This window comes from Chiloscyllium punctatum, chromosome 42 (genome assembly GCF_047496795.1).
Source record: "Chiloscyllium punctatum isolate Juve2018m chromosome 42, sChiPun1.3, whole genome shotgun sequence".
Lineage (NCBI taxonomy): Eukaryota > Metazoa > Chordata > Chondrichthyes > Orectolobiformes > Hemiscylliidae > Chiloscyllium > Chiloscyllium punctatum.
This window is the reverse complement of record NC_092780.1, coordinates 49,882,053-49,889,413: the sequence shown is the minus strand read 5'-3', so window position 1 is coordinate 49,889,413 and position 7,361 is coordinate 49,882,053.

The window sequence follows — 7,361 nt, the reverse complement described above, 5'->3', positions numbered from 1 at the left end:
CAGATCAAGGGTCTGTTTTTGGGGGAAGGTGACAGGGTGGTCTCCACGTGTGTGGGCCTGGCACGTTGGGTCGTCTTTAGCATCTTCTGTCCAGCCTGACACTCGCCCCCCTCCCTGCCAGAGGCTGAGGCATTGAAAGCCTCTAGCTTAGCTCCCACTGCTGGGGCTTGTGGTGTTGACTTTGGGGGAGGGGGAGTGGGTGTGGCAGTGCCACGCTCAGCCATTGGTGTGGGCTGGGCAGCCTTCTGGGTGGGGCAGTTTTTTGTGCCCTACCTCACGGCACAGGTGGCATCACATGCCATCCGCTGTCCAGAAGACACGGTAGGCTGCACCCTCATGGAGGGTAAACGAGCCCTCGGTGACCTCCTCCTCCCGGGCCAGGCAAATAAACACCTGGCGACGGAAGGAGTAAATGTGCTGGAGGGCGGGGTCCTTCAGACCGAGCAGGAGCGGTTGGATCCCCGACCGGATCTCCCCCAAGGTGGTGAGGTGGGGGAGAAGGAGCTCGCTGGCAATGAAGGGCGGGACGTTGGAAATCACGACCCTCTGGGCCGTAACCTCCAGAGGGTCGACGGTCAAATGTGTACCGCCCACAGTGAGCCCCCTCTCCACGGCCAGGTGGGCCGCCCTCTTTCTTGAGGAAGAAAACGGCCTTCCTATACATCCTGGCCGCAGTGACGATGACCAGTGGGCCGACCACACTAGCCATGGCCTTGCTGCAGGCCTCTATGGTCATATTTGGGTGGGGATAGGCCTTTACCCCCAGGCGTTTAGTTCGGTGCCTGAAGGGTGTTGATGTCGCAGCCGGGGTTGGGACAGCCGAGCCTAAGGCAGCAGCTACCCCGGCGTAGGTACGGCTGGGCCCTGCAACCTTCGGGCTCGCCATACTCTTCTGCTGGGTGTTGGGTTGGGCCTCTGGCAGCAGCAGTGGTGGAGGTTGTGGGGAGAGTCCCAGGCAGTGACGGTGGAGACCGGCCTCAGGCAACAACAGCGGTGGAGGCAGGCCTCAGGCAAGTCCCTGGTAGGGCCTCGGTCGTAGTGGTGGGGGGCAGACCTGTTGGGGAAGGCCCCCAAGGCAAGTCCCAGGCAGCGGTGGTGGAAGGCAGGCCTCAGGCAGCAGCAGCAGTGGAGGCAGGCCTCTAGCAATTCCTGGGCAGTTCTCAGTCGTAGCAGTGGGGGGCAGGCCTGTTGGGGAGGGTCCCCAAGTCGAGTCCTAGGCAGCCCCGAAATCGAGTCCCAGGCAGCAGCGATGGAGACAGGCCTCAGACAACAGCATCAGCGGAGGTCGTCCTGGGGAGGGGCCCAGGCGAGTCCCAGGCAGCGAAGGCGGAGGCAGGCCTCGGGCAGCAGCAGCAGTGGAGACAGGCCTCTCCTCAGGCCACAGCAGCAGTGGTGGAGGTCCTGGGGAGGGGCCCCAAGGCAAGCCCCAGGCAGCAGCAGGGAGGCAGGCCCCAAGCAGCACCAGGGAGAGTCCTTGCACATGTGCGCGCACACAGAGTCACAGGCCTACACTGATCTGATTTCTCCAGAAGGGGGGAAAACACCCGACTGGTCAGTGACAAGCAGTGCCCTTCACATCAAAGGGCAATCAAATCCCCTGGTTCTTTTTTTTTCTTTTTTTTTCTTCTTTGTGAAAAGACACAAAGTGCACGAATCTTTATTCAATTTCCACCACCAGGAAGATAGGAAAAACACCCGAGTGGCCAGTGACAAGCACTGCCCTTCACATCAAAGGGCAATCAAATCTCCTGGTTATCTTTTTTTCTTTACCCCCACACTACCGTCTAACTGTGGTAGTGCTTATTTTTTTCCCCAGCACCCGTGTTGTGTGTGTGCAGGTGTGAGACACAGTGAGAGACACAAGGTGCACGAATCTTTATTCAAATTTCCACCACCAGGAAGAAAAGAAACACCCAAGTGGCCAGTGACAAGCACTGCCCTTCACATCAAAGGGCAATCAAATCTCCTGGTTATAATTGTTAACCAGAGCCTCCTGATCGGGGTTTCCAAGCCCAGGCCAATCAAGGATCTTGGAGCAAACGCATCCCCCCCCACCCTCCCCACTGGCCTGGGGGTGTGGGTCAGCTCCTCTTGTACCTTTTTCCTGTGACGTGTCCACCCCAGCTCCGGTCCCTCGGATGCAGACTCTGACACGGCCTGTACCGGACTGTAGTTCCTCTCCCTGTATCTGGAGCATCTCGAGAGTTTCCTCCTCCTTCCAGCGGTAATGGTATCGAGGCTGCATCCATCTTGGACCCTGAGGTTTCCTCGACACCAGCCAGAGGGGAGAGCCCATGGTTTCTGACAGGCCTTCTGGTTGTTGACAAGGGCCTAGTATGTTTTGCTCCTGCCCCGTTTGTGAGGAAACAGCTTTCAGGTGATCCACGTGTTGGTTCAGGACTGTCTCACTTTCCCCAAACTTTGTAAGTCACGGGACCTGACCTCACGTCGACCTCACCTCGTACCCATACAGAGCCGTTTCCATGGTTCTGACACCAAATGTCATCCCCTCAATGAAATGATCTCCCTCGCTTCGAGGAGGCGTGTGGCTGGCATTGGTGATCCTGCTGCTGTTTCACCCCAACAACCCTCCCCCAGTTTGGGGAAATATCAGGTTTAACCTGGTGCAGTGTCTGCTCCCCATCACCAACTCTGCTGGAACTATCCTGTTGTTGTGTCTGGGCTGGGCCCAGAATCGATCAGGAACCGGGACTGTTTGGTATCGAGTGACGCTGTAGGCTGCTGCTTTAAGCCTGCCTTCAACATTTGGAACAGTCTTTCCACCAGACCATTGGACGATGGTTGCCATGGAGCTGTCCTTATGCCATTTTCCCACAGAATGTGAGTATTTCCTGAGGTCAATGATGCTCCACTGTCTACGACTGATGCTTCCTGGACTCTGTGTATTGTGAAGGATGCTCACAGCTAATCCATTATCATCCCTGAGTTTGCTGAACTAACTTTGTGCATCCAACCACTTTGTTCCTGGTCATTGTCAACGCCCATTGTGCCCATGGAATGACCTGCATAGTCAATGTGTAACCGAGCCATTCCCACAAATGTGGGAGCTCAGCTGGTGGTAAGTTTTATCCTTGTTGGCCCTCTGGGCACTGCCCACCAATACAGCTGTGTTGGCATCCAATCCCAGCCACCAGACATAATTCCTTGTTTGTATCTTCATCTTGGAAACCCCTGGATGACCCTGGTGGGGTTCAGTCAATATCTGGTGATGACCTTTACTCGGACAATCCCGCTTGCTCCACGTAGTAATCTGCCGTCCTCGACGGTGATCTGGTCTTGCTGGGATCGGAAAGGTTTCAATCCTGGTTGGGATGGCCCTTCTCCTTCCCCCATTCCCACCAGCTGTTTGTTTCACCAGGACAGGATCTTTGTGCCCATAGTCTGATATTGTCAGGAGTGACCGCAAGGATGTCCAGGATGTTTTATACCAGAACGGACCCTTCCATGGGAACTGGGAGGCCATTTTATCCTTGTTGATCAGTGTTTTTAATTGATTTGGATGTTGCTAAGCCATTGAATTGTCCCAACCCACGTGGAGGGGGGCTTTGCAAGGTGGGCACTCTCCTGGGTACCAGCCTACAAATTTGTTACTCAGGTCAGACCTTGTGTGACCCTTTGCTGTCTTGAGTCCACACACCAGCAGCAACTACAATGGCTGTCTGAGCCAGATCCTGAAGGACTCTTCAGCCATTTGGCCGAGGCTGGGCTTTTTTGTGAGGTCCTGCTGAGGGCTGGCCTTAGGGCCCTCTGTTCAGGACATGCCCAGCTTGAGGCTGATTGTCTACACTCAAATGGTGCTGCCCAAGCTCAGTCAGACAGGTGAGAGTCCCCTTCCATTGGGATGACCCGACAGCTGCCATGATGCACTTGCTGCAGTTTCTAATGACAAAGCCAGGTGTAGTAGCTGTTTGAAGTCCAGTTGGGCTTCAGCCGGTAGATCCTTCTGTGTGATTATGTCATTAATCCCACATCCCCACGAACTGACTAACAGTGGGAAAGCTAGCTCCACCCCCTTGTCTCCCATGTCTCCCAGGCCTCAGAACGGTCTCTCAGCATCTCCTTCAGTATTAACCCAAAACCACATGCCTCTGCCAGTTGTCTCAACTTCGTAAAAGATCTCGACTGATTCCCCGGTCCTCTAACAGCTGAAGAAAACCAATGGCGTCTTAGGAGTAGAGATGGTTTGTGGTCGTAATATTCCTTACCCAGCTGTCAATTCTCGGAAGGTTCTGGTATCTGGTGCCTCTGGGATCATTTAAATCCCTTGTGACTGAAAATGCTGTGGGTCTGCAAGCATTCCGAAGGATTGCTCATTGCTTTTCACCTGCCCCAGTGTCAGTTGCCCAGAAAAAATATTGCGTTGTTTGTGCATGCCGGGCCCAGTCTTCGACAGCAGGATCTCCCCTACCTATGGACGTTGTTATCTTTAATCCTTTCAAACCAGATACATGTCTGACCTGGTTCCTTTGTTGCTGACCTGCTGCCTCTATGTTTCTGAAATCCATTTGTCGCCACTCGAGAGCCTGTTTACCATCTTCACACCCCCACCTGACAGCACTGCAAACACCTCACTCGCCCCACCTACCAACTCCCATTGGGGGGGGGGAACGACCATTACCCCCACAGTCTCTGGCCCAGTCATCTGCCTCACCGGTTATTCAAAATAATTCAAAAAGGCTTCGACGTCTTTATTGTTGAATTTTGGTAATTTGGAAATAATAGTCTGTCTGCTAATCCTGAAAGTTTCTCTTTATTTCCATCTTTCTAAGCTTCCTCGGCAAATTTGGGAAGTTTGTTCAAACCCAGAACGTTTTTTGCAACGTTAAAAGCCATTTCCCCCACCTTTTTTGATTTGACCAACCACAAGTCACCAAAACTAACCGTATATTTCCACCGAAGATTTATTTTAAGGTCTTTGACAGTAATCCCCAAGTCTGTTTAAATCTATCCAAATCCATCCCGATCTGGGACCTGAGCCCCCAGACCCTGTCACCATGTCCCCCTTGATTTACTTGGACAGAGTACACTGGCTGTGACCAGCCAGCTCCGAGTCAGGTTCCTGAACTGAGGAGATTCTCAATCCCCGGGTAATCCTGGTCAGCCAGGGCTTCCTGATTTGGCCCAGATTAACATCCCTCATCAAGGAGCTCATAGTCCACCAGATCCACCTGGTCCCAATCACTACGCGGTGGGGAGGAGGGGGGACAGTCACTGTGACTGTCACCCACACAGCTCCTTCCAGGGGGGAGCCCTGGGTACAGAGGGGTGCTGTCAACTTCCTTGTGACCATGATTGGGTTTGGGGTGCCCTATAGTCGCGGGCAAAGTCTCCAATTCAGCTGCATGGGGTATGTCCAGAGGAAGGGGGTGGGTGCTGTCTCTTTCTGGAGGTGGGTGAGGTCGATCAGGGGCTTTGTAGTATATTCCTGCCCCTTCTCCCATTCCTGCCCCTTCTCCCATTCCTACCAGTTGGAGGGGTGAGCCGTAGGAAATCTGGGCCACACTTAAACAGCCATCCAGGAAAGCCAGTCTGTCTGTGTCCTAAAGTCGTTGTGCCCTAAAGTCCCTCTCTCCTACAGTGATCATTTTGTGGATGACCCACAATTCCACAGACCCCTCCCTCCCCCTTTCTGAGGTAATGGGAGACAAAGCTGTGGCCACAGCTTCTGCCTTTGTGGGTTAGTGTGGTGTGGGTCATATCCCTGAAATCACAGACATATTGGACACAGTCTCCAGGCAAAGCTGCTGGAGTGTTCGCCTGGTTGGCTGCATTTGTCGAGCGCCTCGATGGGGTCTGCCTTATCTTGCCCGATGTCAGGGAGGACCTCAGTTCCTTTTTTTTTCTTTTTTTTATATATATTGTTTAATTTGCTTTATTACATCAAATTAATTCCATCAGTGGCATCTACAGTGATCATATCCTTTTAACACAAAAAAAATTATCTTTTCCCTTCCACACCACCCTCCCAAAGGACCTCAGTTCCTGGTGTCAATGGGCTCCCTTCTGATTTGCTGGTTCTTGGTGGGTCTGAATGGTCTGAGGCATGTGACCATCAGTGTCCAATCAGTGCCTGCAGATAGATTTAATCAAATAACAGACATGGGTCTTCCCTTCTGGGTACATGGGTCAGGGGGTGGGTGCTGGGGGCATAGTCACCCTGGGGAAAGATGGTGGGGCTCCCTGTCTGTGGGGCAGAGGTGGATCAGGTGAGGCTGGGTCAGTGTTGAACCTCTCACTTATCTCCATGGGGAGGTAGAACCCCAAAGGTGCCCGTTTAGCCCGTTCTGGGCTGAGACTGGTTTCTCCTGGGGCCTGGATTTGTTCCTGGGACTTTGTTCTGTGTTAGGGTCAGATGTGTATCGCTCCATGTTACAGACTTGGAGGAGACCGGTACAGTCCCTTGGAGCTGACTGTAATGTTGTTTCAATCTGTCAATGTAGAGTAAGGCTGTCTCCTGGTCCCCAGTGACCCTCCCCTCACTAGAATAAACATTTCCAAATGGTGGCTGGAACTGTTCCACATGGATCAAGCTTTCCTGTCACTTTCAGTCTTGTTGCTTTGTTGAAGAGCTTGAGCCTTGCATTCTGCTCTGTTCTAGAGTGGAGTTGATTTCGGGAATGCCTGGATCCCATGCTGCCTTCCCCTGGGGAGTCTGTCCCAGCTGCAGGCAGCAGCAATCACTGGGATAAGCTTTATAGCTTTTTTCCCCACTTCCCAATGGGCTTCTCCCCACAGCTCCTGGCCCAGGGAACCTTCACCCCAACGCCAGGCTGGCTCCCTGGCACATGCTGCCCCTTTGGGCCATTTCACACAGATATTGCTTCAGGGTGTCCTGCTGTTTGTGCCATTGGGATCCCTTGTCATTTTAACAGGTTTATGTCATCCTTTAATCAATCCGGTTAAAAGGAAAATGAGGATCCGGTGTAGTCCCCCGGCCCGTGCTTTGCCTGTCCCAGTTTAAGGCTCCATGGGTGGTCAGTGCCAGTGTTTCTCATGTTCAGTTTATACCCTGGCCTTCACGTGGGGCAGCTGCTCCCTTCAAGACCAGCTCAGGCTGAACGTGCAAGATACCGGCAAGGAAGGCAGTTCAGGTTAAAAGGACGTAAAGGGTCACTTTGTACTGAAGCCAAAATGTTATCTGGAACGGGGGGGGGGGGGGGTCTCGAAGACCCTGTGGACACCTTAACCAATGTACACAGTATTAACTTCCCCAGGCACCATGGGGTGTGCTCGGAAGGGGCTACACTGCACCAGTCTACAGGCAGGGAACCAGGTCACACCTTTATTTGAACAAAGGTTTAGAGTTCACCTATAGACTGTTAAGTATTTATTTTGAACGA